Source organism: Aethalodelphis obliquidens, unplaced genomic scaffold, assembly GCF_003676395.1.
Source record: "Aethalodelphis obliquidens isolate GAN/ISIS:26980383/991018 unplaced genomic scaffold, ASM367639v1 scaffold2, whole genome shotgun sequence".
NCBI classification, from domain to species: domain Eukaryota; kingdom Metazoa; phylum Chordata; class Mammalia; order Artiodactyla; family Delphinidae; genus Aethalodelphis; species Aethalodelphis obliquidens.
In genome coordinates, this window is record NW_020837946.1 from 49,779,898 (window position 1) to 49,795,255 (window position 15,358).

Here is a 15,358-nt window from a genome sequence, read left to right on the forward strand (position 1 = left end):
AAATAGAGATTTTAGAAGCGTTGGCAAAAGACTGCTGAATACTAAGTGTATAAAGACACTACTACAAAACCAGTCATATTAATCCCTTCAACCCTCTAGAACAAAGGCCCCAACTGAAAGTCAGACACACTATAATTATGTTCATCCTGGTTTTCAATCAACTTCCAAGCACTGTTATGGACCACTTTAACTCTTTACTTCATACACTTACTTCCAGAGTGAATGGGCAACCAGTCATGATAATTCCATGAACACTTCACAATGTTCTATGAAAGTTAAAATTGGGGACTCTTTTTAAAGATGTCAAAGAACATCTGTGTCTTTCCCATTTTCTAGATACAAATATTCATTATGTCCATAATTATGCATGAAATTCCAGAATATTTAGATAAGAGAGTTTCAGGTACATTAAAAGAAAAGATTTATTAAATGAATGTGAGATGAAAATTCCCTGAAGAAATAGGTAAAGTGTTAATCCTATTGACAGGGTTGACTACTTATGCACAATTAATTATTCTCACACAATATTCATTTGTGACATTGTTCCAAATTTTAAGGAAATATAAGGAATTTTTGATGGAGGTCAGCTTTTATTGCGAGATTGTAAATAAAATCTACTACTTTTCTAATAGGTAATTGCTAATAAGAGACATCTAAACCATCACATATTCTAATAAATAATCATGCACTTTATTAGTTCAGTGAATGGGGGCAAGATAGTGAAAAACAAGATGGAAAAGCTTTTAAGCACAGGAGAAAATAGAAATATGTAATTTTGAAGTGATTATTTCAAAATCATCAGTACTTACAATAAGAGTAATCCTAACCACAAATACAGTGGGATAATTTTTTTAATCACAGAAAAATAAAGTTCAAAGATCATAATAGATAAGAAAAGATGACTAAAACTCTTGAAGACACCAATTTTTTTAACTAAAGGCAATACAATTTACCTACAAGAGCTATTTCAATACTTTCTGAACCTTAAAAAAGAAAAACTAATTTTATTAGCTGCTGCTGCCAAGGAATGCATCAAGTTAAAATAAAGATGTCATACAATGTGTCCTTCAACATGAAATCACCAAAGTGTTCTATGTTATTCACAACAAGCACCTTTATTATTCATAGAGAACTTCATCTCACTGCCTTTGAATTCAAGGGGGTTAACTTACTGAACAGTGTCCTCCATTTATTGCATACTTTCTCTAAAGCCCTGGACATTTCCAGCTGACAAATACAGACACAGTTTTCATTTTCAGAAACAACATTAGTTTGCTGCACCATTGGGTGAAATCCAAGCATTTAGTCAGGCTTGTTTCCCTTGCTGCCTGGCTTAGCACATGTAATGAGAATTATGTCTTTCACTTCTATGCCAACTTGAATACATTAGATGCAAGAATAACAGAGTCAGCACTATATCAAGATAGACATGACTGCAGAAAATAATCTAATATGCCTTTACCCAGGTGGCATTCAGCTTCTAAGCATTGTAACTAATACACCACAAAAAACTAATGACAGACTACAATTTTATATTAGTCTCATAAAATTTCATAATTTAAACCATTCAACCCATTTGTTCTTTTAAGCAGAATTAGCTTGAGACTTACCAATAATCTACTCAAGTATTTTTTGCCATTTTGAAAATAAGTATACAAGGAACATGAAAACATGATCAGCTTTTTGTTGAGAGGTTAAAAAGGCTATGTATCACAACAAAGAGAGTATTATTTTCTAAAGAATAAAAATCATGAAAAGTAAATCTGAATAATTGTATTTTTTTTTACTTAGTTTTATATGTAAATTTTGGAATTTTTTTTCTGGTAAAGTGCTAGGTGCTAGACTGTATGTACCATTTTGTGTGTATTTTCTAGTTGAAGACTTATACTCATAAATGAAATAGATACTTCATTATCCTCATTTTAAAGATAAACTGAGGCTTAGAGAAATTAAGTAGCTCATCTAGATGAGTTAAAATCTAAACTTAGGTTTGGTGATTCATTTAATCACTAGTCTGTATGACCTCCCTAGGAAGTTTTGTCCTTCACAGAAAATGACTACATGCTCTTATCATCTTTATCATTTTATTTCATTGTATTTGATTCTGGGTACTTATATTCTACTTAAATCCAAGCTCCTCATGGAAGTTAATACTGATAAATAGGAACTTGAACTATTTATTGATCTCCTGAGGTAAAGCAACTCTTGTCGTTTTAACATCCATTCATTCAATGAACTGTTGCTGCCTACTGTGCTAGAGACTATTAGCTAGCTATCCCAATGGCCACTCTCAGGATCCTTCCCCTTTGCTTACCTCTGCTAGAGCATTTGGATATTTTGAGTATTCACTTTTCAGACTCCCTTTCAGCTAAGAGTGGTTGTATGACACTGTTCTATTCGATGAGATATAAGCAAAAGTCACCTGGGGAACTTGTGGAAACATCTCTGCTGCCTGAAAAAAAGTGACAAATGTTGCTAGTGCCACCCTTTTCCTCTTCATTCAGCCTAGATTATAAGCATAATGCCTGGAACTGAGTTCACCATCTTATGTCCGAGTCAAAAAGAACAAGCACAAGAGAAGAACACACCAAAGACAGCAGTGCAGATATAGAGAAAAAGTCTTGAGATGCCACTCAAAACTCTGTAACAGTCGACACTTAGGCTTCTTTTACCATATCGGTAAATATCCTTATAGTTAAGGCTCTCCTGGCTGCATTTTCTGAAACTCAGAACCAAAACACAATTCAACTCATATCTGTGCTGGCTAGGTTCCATGTGCTGTGAATACAGCACACGCTTGTGAAACTCACATTTTCATGGAAAAGCATTTGATAAACAGGTAAAGAATTTCAAGTGCTGGGAAGAACAATAAAGCAGAGTAAGGGGATAGAGAATGACAAGACGCAAGGAGAGTTTCTCTAAGGAGGTGACACTTAACCTAGGTAAAATGTGGGACAAAATGATGTTTTGGAAAAAATCATTGCAAGCTGAGGAAATAGCATGTGCAAAGGCCAGGAGACAAGAAAATGCCTGACATAGTTGAAAATCCACAAGTGGCCAGTATGGCTGAGTCCAGTGAATTAGGAAGATCAGAACATTGCCTCAAAAGTAAGCAATTCTGTTAATATCCATGAACTTTCATTTTAAAGCCTTTTATTTATCTGGAAGCATTTAACTTCTTAAAAAGCCAGTCACTTGATTTTTGGCAATTAGCTGCCCTGCATTTAAAAGTTTTTGTAAAACATTATCCTATCTCAAATATCATTTATCCAAGGCAACCTTGGAATGATTTCAAACACACATACATTCATCTGTTTTTAAGGGCACTGGTGACGCCAAGGAATAGTGAAGTTTCTTCAAAATTTGACTGTACACATGTAAGGGATGAATAACAGCACTTGCTGGGACCATAAAATCAGGTCTCTGAATAGAGGTCTGACATATTTTTCACACTTCTTTCCCTAAAATGTCCCTAACACTAACCTACAGCACTTCTTTTTTAACTGAGCTAGCACCTAAGAATAGAAAAAATTAAATAGTTTCCTCCCAACATGTTCAGAAATTTTGACATCCACATTTAATGATGCACTATGGGATTTCTTCAAGTCACCATCTGTTAGCAGAGGTGCTTTAGAAGCAGCAGTGCAAAGATGCTGGATATTTCCCTCCACAAGGAGACAGCTGGTAGGCAAAACAGAAAAATGATAGATGCTAATCTAACTAATATATCTGGTTTTCCTGTTCCTTTGTAGAAGCGTTATGGCAATAAGCTAAGGATGATTGCTTTTCACCTTGCACCTTAAAGAGGAAAGGTGATGGATATGCAAAAAGTTAGAATTGTTCTAAAAACAGCATTAGAGGGCTTCCCTGGTGGCGCAGTGGTTGAGAGTCCACCTGCCGATGCAGGGGACACGGGTTCATGCCCTGGTCCGGGAAGATCCCACATGCCGCGGAGCGGCTGGGCCCGTGAGCCATGGCCGCTGGGTCTGCGCGTCTGGAGCCTGTGCTCCGCAACGGGAGAGGCCACAAGAGTGAGAGGCCCGCGTAGCAAAAAAAAAAAAAAAAAAAACAGCATTAGAGGAAAACACCATACCATGTGGCAAGACTGGGTAGCATTTTAATGCATATTTCGAATTCTAATATTAATGTGTAATTGAATTCATGATAAAGTAAGTCTCTAGGACTCCATCATGAGTCTAAATGTTGAATCAGAAGATAAACACATCCATAGAAATAAAAATTATCAGATGTTTTCCTCTACATTGGATTGAAATATTCATGAAAATTCTACTCAATCATAAGAGAAAGTTTGTCTTTATAGAAGAATTCCAGCTAATAAATGTCAAAGAAATGATAACATTAGAATATCACAATTTTGCAACCCAAATAAAGTCATTGATTTAAGCAATATTCATCAATGAATGAAACCATTAAGTAACAAGTTAATGGTGAACTCTTCAGTGGGAGGCACCAGGCTGTTACTACCAGAAGCCACTAATCAAACTCAGTCTTACAATACGCATGGGGCAATGTGACGTCATGCCTCCAGATGTGATGTGATAAAAAGCACATAGGACCACCTGGAAGTAGTCTGGCCAAAAAAAGTTGAATGTGAATTTAATCAAACCCCTAGAACTGACTTTAATTTACAGGGAATATGTGGAGAGGAGGAAAAGATCTGGGCAATCACTAGGGCACTTATGAGTCAATGGCATGGGGGAAAATCTAATGAGATTGCTTTATATGAAAAGAGACCATCAAATTTAAAAAATGTGTAAAGATCTATTGATACTATGTATAAAATAGATAACTAATGAGAACCTACTGTACAGCATAGGGAACTCTAGTCAGTGCTCTGCGGTGACCTAAATTGGAAGGAAATCCGAAAAAGAGAGGATATATGTATACGTATAGCTGATTCACTTTGCTGTACAGTAGAAACTAACACAACATTGTAAAGCAACTATACTCCAATAAAAAATTTTTTAAATAAATAAGTCAATTAAAAATGTGTAAAGATACTTTTAATCTAAAAAAGAAAAAATGGTACTGATGAACCTAGTTGCAGGGCAGGAATAAAGATGTAGACATAGAGGATGGACTTGAGGACACGGGGTGGGAGGGGAAAGCTGGGACGAAGTGAGAGTAGCATCGACATATATACGCTACCAAATGTAAAATAGCTAGTGGGAAGCAGCAGCATAGCACAGGGAGATCAGCTCAGTGCTTTGTGTCCACCTAGAGGGGTGGGATAGGGAGGATGGGAAGGAGGCTCCAGAGGGAGGGGATATGGGGACATATGTATGCGTATGGCTGATTCATTTTGTTGTATAACAAAAACTAACACAGTATTGTGAAGCAATTATACTCCACTAAAGATCTATTAAAAAAATAAAAGTTGGAGAAATGTAATTATGAACTGCATATTAGGTGATATCAAAGAATTATCTTTAATGTTCATTATGATAATGAAACTGTATGAAAATACCTTTTTTTATTTAAGAAATGAATACCAAAGTTTATAGGGGTGAATTGCTATTATGTGTGGAATTTACCTTAAACTTAATCAATAAAGAAATAAGAAGGGAAAGAGGAAGATGAAGTAAATATGGCAAAATTCTGATAATCTAAGTGATAGGTATAGGGATTTTATTGAACTATTCTTCGATTTTTTCATATTTGAAAATTTTCATAATTTTTAGTATTCATTAATCAGAGCTTCATTAAGCAACTTATTTGAAAATGCCTTTTCTAGGACAAATAATATTAGCAAAGGCAATTAAAAAGAAAATCCATGACTATTGAAAGTACACTAACAGATACATGCTATTATATATCCATGGCGCACCACAGGTAAAAATAATTTATATTTATAATAGTATATATTCATTAATTATTTATGAAATCTCTGTTCAGTAGAAAACATATAAGAAAATTATAGAAGAGGAGTGCAAAAACCGATCCTCAGTTCTTATCACTTTTTAAGAAAAAAGTTACATCAGAGCCTATACATACAAATACATTTACCAATCTAGGACTTCATACAGAGCCATGTAGCCAACTACATATAGACTTCCACAAATTTTAATATCTGTAAATTTTTGTACAGCCCTTAAGTCTTGCTTGCTTAAAAGGGATCACTGTAAGTCACTGCAGTCCTTTTTGAGAATAATCTGACAGTCTATGGTTGTCTTATTCAGTTTGAGCTGCTATAGCAAACTACCATAAATTAGGTAGTTTAAACAGACATTTATTTCTCACAGTTCTGGAGACTGTGAAGTCCAAGATCAAGGTGCCAACAGAACTGGTGTCCAGTGAAGGTACTCACTCTTCCTGGTTTACAGAAGACGGTCTTTTCATATAGTACCCTCACGTGGTGGAGAGCTTAGTTTCCTTCAAAGAGTTATAATAAAGATCCATCAAAAGTACCCAATAAATATTAGCTATTATGATTATCATCACTTTTATATTATTAGAAGGAGTCAAAAAGAAATTCAAAAAAGTGTATGTTTGAGGCAAAGGAATAATAGGTATCACTTCCGTAAATTTATTTTTCAATAAATTTGAAATAGGAAGAAAGCTCTCAATGCACATATGATAGAAAAACCTAGAAATAACCTATTATCCAACCATTAGAAATACTTGTCAGCCAACTCTGTGAAATACTACAGTAAATATGGAGATCATTTAGATGAATGCAATAGCATAAATACACAATATTGAATGGAAAGTATAACTTTAGATTCATTGAGTTTATAGTGATGTTGCTCTAACACTAGTTATAACTTTGGACATGTTATGTAACTCTTCTGAAGCTTAGTTTCCTTCAAAGAGTTATAATAAAGATCCATCAAAAGTACCCAATAAATATTAGCTATTATGACTATCATCACTTTTATATTATTAGAAGGAGTCAAAAAGAAATTCAAAAAATTGTATGTTTGAGGCAAAGGAATAATAGGTATCACTTCTGTAAATTTATTTTTCAAACCTTATTTAAAATTCAAACTAAAAAGCTAAAACTGAATCACATCCTTCTCAAATTTAGGATGACTTTCTTCTGAATGAATAGATAAGGAAGGCATATTTGATTTACCTAGGCAGTTTATGTGTTTGAGCTTTCAGTCAGTCAAAACCTGATAATTGAATTTAACGATACGGTTAACATGATAAATTACAATTAAAGATTTTCTGTTACCCAATTTTTACATTTCTAAGGGAAAGACTAAATCTATGACTTATTTATACATTGGTAAATTTATCATTTCTAATATTGCATTTAGAAATTGGCTGCACGTTCATAAAGGAAATTATCCTATACTCTTTCTTTCTAATTTCCTTTTTTTTCAGCCTTTTTCAATCAAGGTGTATTCACATCATAAACTGACTTAAAGAGCCTTAAATTTAGAAAAGTTAAGAAAAGTTCCTATAAATTAGAGGTTATTTATTCTGTGAAGGATGGTTAAAATTTACCTGTAAAACAATCTGGACTTAGATGAATGTGCATGTGCGTTGTGGGGAGGGTGTGTGTGTGTGTTGTAAATTTTTAACTACTGTTCAATTTCTTTTTTGACAGGTTATAGGTATGTTTACATTTTTTATATCTTTATAAGCCAATTGTCTACAAAGTTGTTCATTTTTTTACCTTTTCCAATTCATTAGCATATATTTGTACATGATTTTCCCTTAGGATTTTTTAAATCTCTGCTAGATCTGTAGTTATGTCCTGCTTTTGATGTTACTATTACTTATGTCTTCTCTCTCTTTTCTCAGTCTTGTTGGGCTGCAGCTTGTACAGCAGAGATATATATATATATATAACTAAATATATATATATATACCTATATATTCTTTTTCAGATAGTTTTCCCTCATAGGTTATTACAAAATATTAAGTATAGTTCCCTGTGCTATACAGTAGATCCTTGTTGATTATCTATTTTATATATAGTAGTGTGTATATGTTAGTCCCAAACTCCTAATTTATCTCTCCCCCCCTTTCCTCTTTGGTAACCACAGTTTGTTTACTTTGTCTGTGAGTCAATTTCTGTTTCGTAGGTAAGTTCACTTGTATACTTTTTTTTTTTTTAGATTCCACATAAAAGCGATATCATATGATATTTGTCTTTGTCTGGCTTACTTCACTTAGTATGATAACTCTAAGTCTATCCATGTTGTTGCAAATGGCATTATTTCATTCTTTTTATGGCTAAGTAATATTCCATTGTATATATGTACCACATCTTCTTTATCCATTCCTCTGTCAAAGAATATTTACGTTGCTTCCATGTCTTGGCTATTGTAAATAGTGCTGCAGTGAACGTTGGGGTGCATATATTTTTTAGAATTATGTTATTATGGTTTTCTCCAGATATATGCCCAGGAGTGGGATTGCAGGATCATATGGTAGCTCTATTTTTAGCTTTTTAAGGAAACTCCATACTGTTTTCCATAGTGGCTGCACCAGTTTGCATTCCCACCAACAGTGTAGGAAGGTTCCGTTTTCTCCACACCCTCTCTGGCATTTACTATTTGTAGACTTTTTAATGACGGCCATTCTGACTGTGTGAGGTGATACCTCAGTGTAGTTTTGATTTGTATTTCTCTAATAATTAGCGGTGTTGAGCATTTTTTCATGTGCTTTTTGGCCATCTGTATGTCTACTTTGGAGAAATGTCTATTTAGATCTTCTGCCCATTCTTTGTGTTGTTTTTTTGATATTGAGTTTTTGTTTTTTGGTTTTTTTTTATTTACAAGGATGTTCATTATCATATTATAGCACTGAAAAATTAGCAATGTACACACCGCACAATTGGGGGACGTTAAATAAATGACCCTTACATTTGATGAAATTCCACACAGCTATTAAGAAATGATATTGCAGACAAATAGTTAAAGGCATAAAAAAAATGCTCACAAAATAATAAAGGGCAAGACAGAACTAAATTACAATGATAACAAATATATAAAAACACAACATTATATATAGAGAGAGAGATAGAAAAAGACTTGATGAAAATACGATAAAAAAGGAACATAGTGATCTTTGGGTTGTAGGATTTTGGTAATTTGGGTGTTTTGTTTTTCTATTCTTTCTATAAGGACAAAATACCGCATCTATTTAATTGCGGGGGGGGGTGCGGGAGGGAATCTAAGTTTTTTTTCCTAGGGTTCTTTATTAGTCACACTGAAGAGGGGAGAAAAGTCCCCCAAAAAAGGCCACTTTGAGAGGGCACATGTCAGGATGTGAGAGCTTGTCCCGCTAGCCCAGATGTGCCAACTGGGAACAGGCTTCCAGGCTGGTCAACTGAGTGGATGTCCAAAGTAAAGCAGACACTGAACTAAGTGCATATGTCTTCTTACTTAATGTCCACAGCAGTAAGTGTTTCTGAGTTCACCTTAGACGTGCAGAGCCAAAATAACACGGCAGAGAGCCCCAGTGTCTGGGTAGGAAGAGTGGAGTGGGAGCTGCTGCTGTTGTGGTCATTTCTCTTCTCTGATTTCAGGCCCATACAGGACACTCACTATGACAGGTACATCTAGTCTGTCACTCATTCATTCCTAGCCATGTTATTCATTCATACCTGCACTTTGTTCCTGAAGCACATACAGCAGAGGAAGACAGAGTTATGAGTGGTATGGTCTCCTGAAAACCTCAGGAATCCACTTAGGTCACTGCTAAACCTGATCCACATAGGCTGTGGCCATCCTATTGTGGTTCACTGCTCCTCTAAACCCTTTGTAGCGCTCCAGCACATCCTCGTACGCCTGCACGAACTCCTTCTCCTTGCTGCGGTTGGCCAGCTGCTGACCCGGCACGTAGCCGGCCATGGCCGCCCGCGCCGCGCTCTCCCGGGGCCCCGGCGGCGCCGCTTGCAGGCCCGCGCGCTGAGGCTACGGCCCCAGCCTCGGCCCTTTGTGCGGCCCGGGGACGGCGGCGGCGGCCCTGGCTCTCGGCTCCGCTCCGCGCCTGCCCTGCCGGCCTGCCGCTCGCTCTCCGATGCTCAGCCCGCTGGCGCTCCGCCGCCGGTCCCGCTGGCGTTTCCACCTCCCCACCCCCTCGGCTCCGCTCCTCCCTCAGCCCACCCCGCCGCCGGCGGCGGCAGCGGCTTCTCCCGTCAGGAGCCTTTGATATTGAGTTTTACGAGCTGTTTGTATATTTTGGAAATTAAGCCCTTCTTGGTCGCATCATTTGCAACTCATTTCCCCCATTCTATAGGTTGTCTTTTCATTTTGTTTGTGATTTCCTTTGCTGTGCAAAATCTTTTAAGTTTCGTTAGGTCCCATTTGTTTATTTTTGTTTTTATTTCCATTACTCTAGGAGGTGGGTCAAAAGATATTGCTGCGATTTATGTCAAAGAGAGTTCTGCCTGTGTTTTCCTCTAGGATTTTTATATCTGGTCTTACATTTAGGTCTTTAATCCATTTTGAGTTTATTTTTGTATATGGTGTTAGAATGTTCTAATTTCATTCTTTCACGTGTAGCCGTCCAGTTTCCCCAGCACCACTTATTGAAGAGACTGTCTTTTCTCCATTGTATATTCTTGCCTCCTTTGTCATAGATTAATTGACCATAGGTGTGTGGGTTTATTTCTGGGCTTTCTATCCTGTTCCCTTGATCTATATGTCTCTTTTTGTGCCAGGGATACATTTTTATGTTAATTTCTCAGTTTAGAATTTTCTAAACCATCAGGATACTATAACTGAAATTCCAAATCCTTTTGAAGGATAGACCAAGGTTTAAATTTCTCATAGGAACTTTCTCTCAAACCCAGATAAAAAAGGAAATCTTCCTTTTTATCTCCTTCAGTCTCCACCCGGATGGGTGGATGTTTTTAGTCCTTTCCTGTGTAGTATACCTTTTCAATAGTCAGGGCATTATGCATGGGTCCTGCCTCCAATTCTGCACCTTCAGAGCCCAAGGCCTACCCCCACATCCTAGTATAGGTGTTCAGATGCAAGGCTCTAGTTGCTACCTGGCCTAAGACCTCTTCCAGGCTTTCATTATCCATGTCTCTATCTTTCTCTCTAACACTCATATTCCTATTTGCTCTGGCACCTAAGGATTTCCCTTATACTCCTTTAAGTCCATCCATGCATATATTTTTTAATATTTTGCTATATTTTCTCAAGCATTTCTAGGTATTTGTAATAGGTATTTCCACCAACATTCTGGAAGCAGAAATAGCAATAAACATTTAATGAGTTGATAAGCATGTCTGGATGCCATAAAGTTGGCATGTCTTCATGTGAGAATGAAATCATCCTGCTTTTAATTCTGCATTGAATTAAATTATTTTACTAGTTATAAAGTCAAATTTATATTTTGTAAGGATCATTCACAGTTGAAAGAATTCTATAGAATAATAAAGTATTTGATAGAATGAGATGAGTTTGATGTGAAAAAATATATATATCCTAAAGTAGAAAATTTACAGCTTTAGTTGTTATAGACTAAAAATATAGGGACACAAGTGAACATAATACCAAACTGATGCCAAGTGAAGCCAAATGGAATCACAGGGTTACTATACAAATAAAGTTTCTCAGTGCACAGAAAAGAAATAGTAGGAGAAGGGAGTCATCAACTAGATATGACACCATAGCCATCATTACCAAAATTCTTCTTATAAAATATGATTCAATTTCAGGTAAACACTACCCTCTATCATATTAAATTGGTATTGCTAATTTGAATTTTATTTGCTTTTATGGTTTGATTGATATTTAATGTATAAATTTGTTATGATTTTATAGTTGTGTTAGAGTTACAAGAATTAAGCATCTGTCTACCATTATACATACACATATTTTTGTAACATTATAAAAATGTAAGTAAATACAAGGCTGGATTATTTTTTCTTTCAAAAGATTGAGAAATAGAAATGCAAGTGCAACACTCCTTAACACCATGCACAAAAATAAACTCAAAATGGATTAAAGACCTAAATGTAAGACCGGACACTATAAAAATCTTAGAGGAAAACATAGGAAGAACACGCTTTGACATAAATCACAGCAAGATCCTTTTTGACCCACCACCTAGAGTAATGGAAATAAAAACAAAAGTAAACAAATGGGACCTAGTGAAGCGTAAAAGCTTTTGCACAGCAAAGGAAACTATAAACAAGACAAAAAGATAACCCTCAGAATGGGAGAAAATATTTGCAAATGAATCAAGGGACAAAAGATTAATCTTCAATATATATATAAACAGCTCATGCAGCTCAATATTTAAAAAAAACAAACAACCCATTCCAAAAATGGGCAAAAGACCTAAATAGGCATTTCTCCAAAGAAGACATACAAATGGCCAAGAAGCACATGAGAAGCTGCTCAACATCACTAATTATTAGAGAAATGCAGATCAAAACTACAATGAGGTAACACCTCACAAGGGTTAGAATAGACATCATCAGAAAATCTACAAACAACAAATGCTGGAGAGGGTGTGGAGAAAAGGGAACCCTCTTGCACTGTTGGTGGGAATGTAAATTGATACAGCCACTATGGAGAAGAGTATGGAGGTTCCTTAAAAAACTAAAACTAGGGGCTTCCCTGGTGGCGCAGTGGTTGAGAGTCCGCCTGCCCATGCAGGGGACACCGGTCCATGCCCTCCGGGTAGATCCCACATGCTGCAGAGCGGCTAGGCCCGTGAGCCATGGCCACTGAGCCTGTGTGTCAGGAGCCTGTGCTCTGCAACAGGAGAGGTCACAACAGTGAGAGGCCCGCATACTGCAAAAAAAAAAAAAAAACCTAAAACTAGAATTACCATATGACCCAGCAATCCCACTACTGGGCATATAGCCAGAGAAAACCATAATTCAAAAAGACACATGCACCCCGATGTTCATTGCAGCACTATTTACAATAGCCAGGTCATGAAAGCAACCTAAATGCCCATCAACAGATGAATGGATAAAGATGTGGTATGGGCTTCCCTGGTGGCGCAGTGGTTGAGAGTCCGCCTGCCGATGCAGGGGACGCAGGTTCGTGCCCCGGTCCGGGAAGATCCCACATGCCGCGGAGCGGCTGGGCCCGTGAGCCATGGACGCTGAACCTGCACGTCTGGAGCCTGTGCTCCACAACGGGAGAAGCCACAACAGTGAGAGGCCCGTGTACCGCAAAAAAAAAAAAAAAAAAAAAAAGATTGAGCAAATTCCCTGGCGGTCCAGTGGTTAGGACTCGGTGCTTTCACTGCCAGGACCTGGGTTCGATCCCTAGTCAGGGAAGTAAGATTCTGCAAGCCGCGTGGTGCAGCCAAAAAAAAAAAGACATAATGAAATCTATGGGTATAATTAAAGCAGTGATAGGTGAAGTATAGCTTTAAAATGCAGTAACATTGATACAAATAAAAGTGTAAGAGTTAAATGAATTAAAAAAAAATACAACTCAAAAAAAAAGCAGTAATAATAATAAACTAGTGAACAAAAAAAAAAAAAAAAAAAAAAAGATGTGGTATATATCTACAATGGAATATTACTCAGCCATAAAAAGGAAGGGAAATTGGGTCATTTGTAGAGATGTGCATGGAACTAGACACTGTCATACAGAGTGAAGTAAGTCAGAAAGAGAAAAATAAATATCGTATATTAATGCATATATGTGGATCCTAGAAAATGGTACAGATGAACCAGTTTGCAAGGCAGAAATAGAGACACAGCTGTAGAGAACAAACATATGGACACCAAGGGGGGGAAAGCAGGGGGTGTGGGGGTGGGATGAATTGGGAGATTGGGATTGACATATATACACTAATTTGTATAAAATAGGTAACTAATAAGAACCTGCTGTATACAATAAAATAAAATAAAATTCAAAAAAAAGAAATGCAAGTGCAGAAAGTTATTCTACTCAGCTCTGTTTTCAGTTGCAAAATATTGGAAACAACCTATATGCGCATATATAGGAGAGAAATATAATGAAATATGGAACATTGACACAATGGAGTATTATGCAGCTATGAAAAATGGGGAAAAGTCTCTATGTGTTGATACAAATTATTTCCCAGATATGTTGTTAAGTGAAAAATGGCAAAGTACAAAAGACTAAATAGTATACTACTTTCTTGTAAGAAAGAAGAGGAAATAAAAACTTATACATGTATCTACCCATCTGTGCAAAATAAAACACAGGAAAGTTAAACCAGAATCTAATGAGACTGGTTACCCACAGGAGTAAATGGAAATGGGGTAAAATGAATTAAAAAATAGAAACAGAGTAGAAGGTGTGGAGAGAATGATACTTTTCTAAGTTTATCTTGTTTACAATTTGACTTTTAAAATCATTTCAAATGTTTTACATATTCCAATTAATAAATAATTAAAATCACAAGTATTAATAAATGATTAAAACTGCATGCAGACAGAAACAGATGATCTTAACTGTATTACCAATGAATAACATAACCATATGGAAGCAGAGGGAGGGAAAAAAACTATCAAGTAACTTTGGAAAACAGTATTTTGACTGTAAACTCTTAAAACAGTATTCAAATATCACTCTCTAATAAGTAGGTTTGTTTACACAGGTGTATGGATTAGCAATTCAGAAACTACTTTTAAGTATTTCAGGATTGAGCAAATTCATAAATATATTATGAATAATGAAGGCCATGTTCCTTCCTGTCAGAGAATAGAGCTGCAGATAAGGAAAGAGGGAAAGCTAGAATGAATCAAATAGTATTAGACTGGAATTGGAGCTATCAATATAAATTCATGGGTTTTTTTTAAGGTAGATAGGTAGATGATAGATAGATAGAGATAGGCAGACAGATAAACAGACTTAAATGTGTATGTATACATTCATATATTTCCTCACTCTGTCCACTTAGAGGGTCTAAAAGCAATGATACCCCCATACCAGTACACACACCTAGTACCTAGATCTTGGTTTTTAAGTACTATTCCTCAGCAAAAAGTACCTCAACTCTGGAGAAATGGTTGATTCCAGGACTGGGTTAGTGAAAGCACAAGATTGGCCTAGAGCATCTTGTAGTTCCAGAAAGCAAGGAACTATACACACACATGCAAACGCAGAGAGGATAACAACATATCAAGACGTAGGACCCAACTTCCTATGGGTAATGGGCAAATTTGAACAACATAAATAATGATAATAATGGATTATAATCTATAGAATAAAATAAGAATCCATGCGTACAGACTGACATAAATAAATTAAGTAATGAATAAATAGAATACAAGAGAAAGTTCTTCTTTAAAGTAGAATTCCAGTTAATACAGGTACAAAGAAGATGGAAATGGAAAATCACCATTTGTAAAATACCACAGTAAAATTTTTAAGTCAAGAATCATCAACTGATACTAAAATTGTGGGCAAAAGTGTGATGAGAAAGA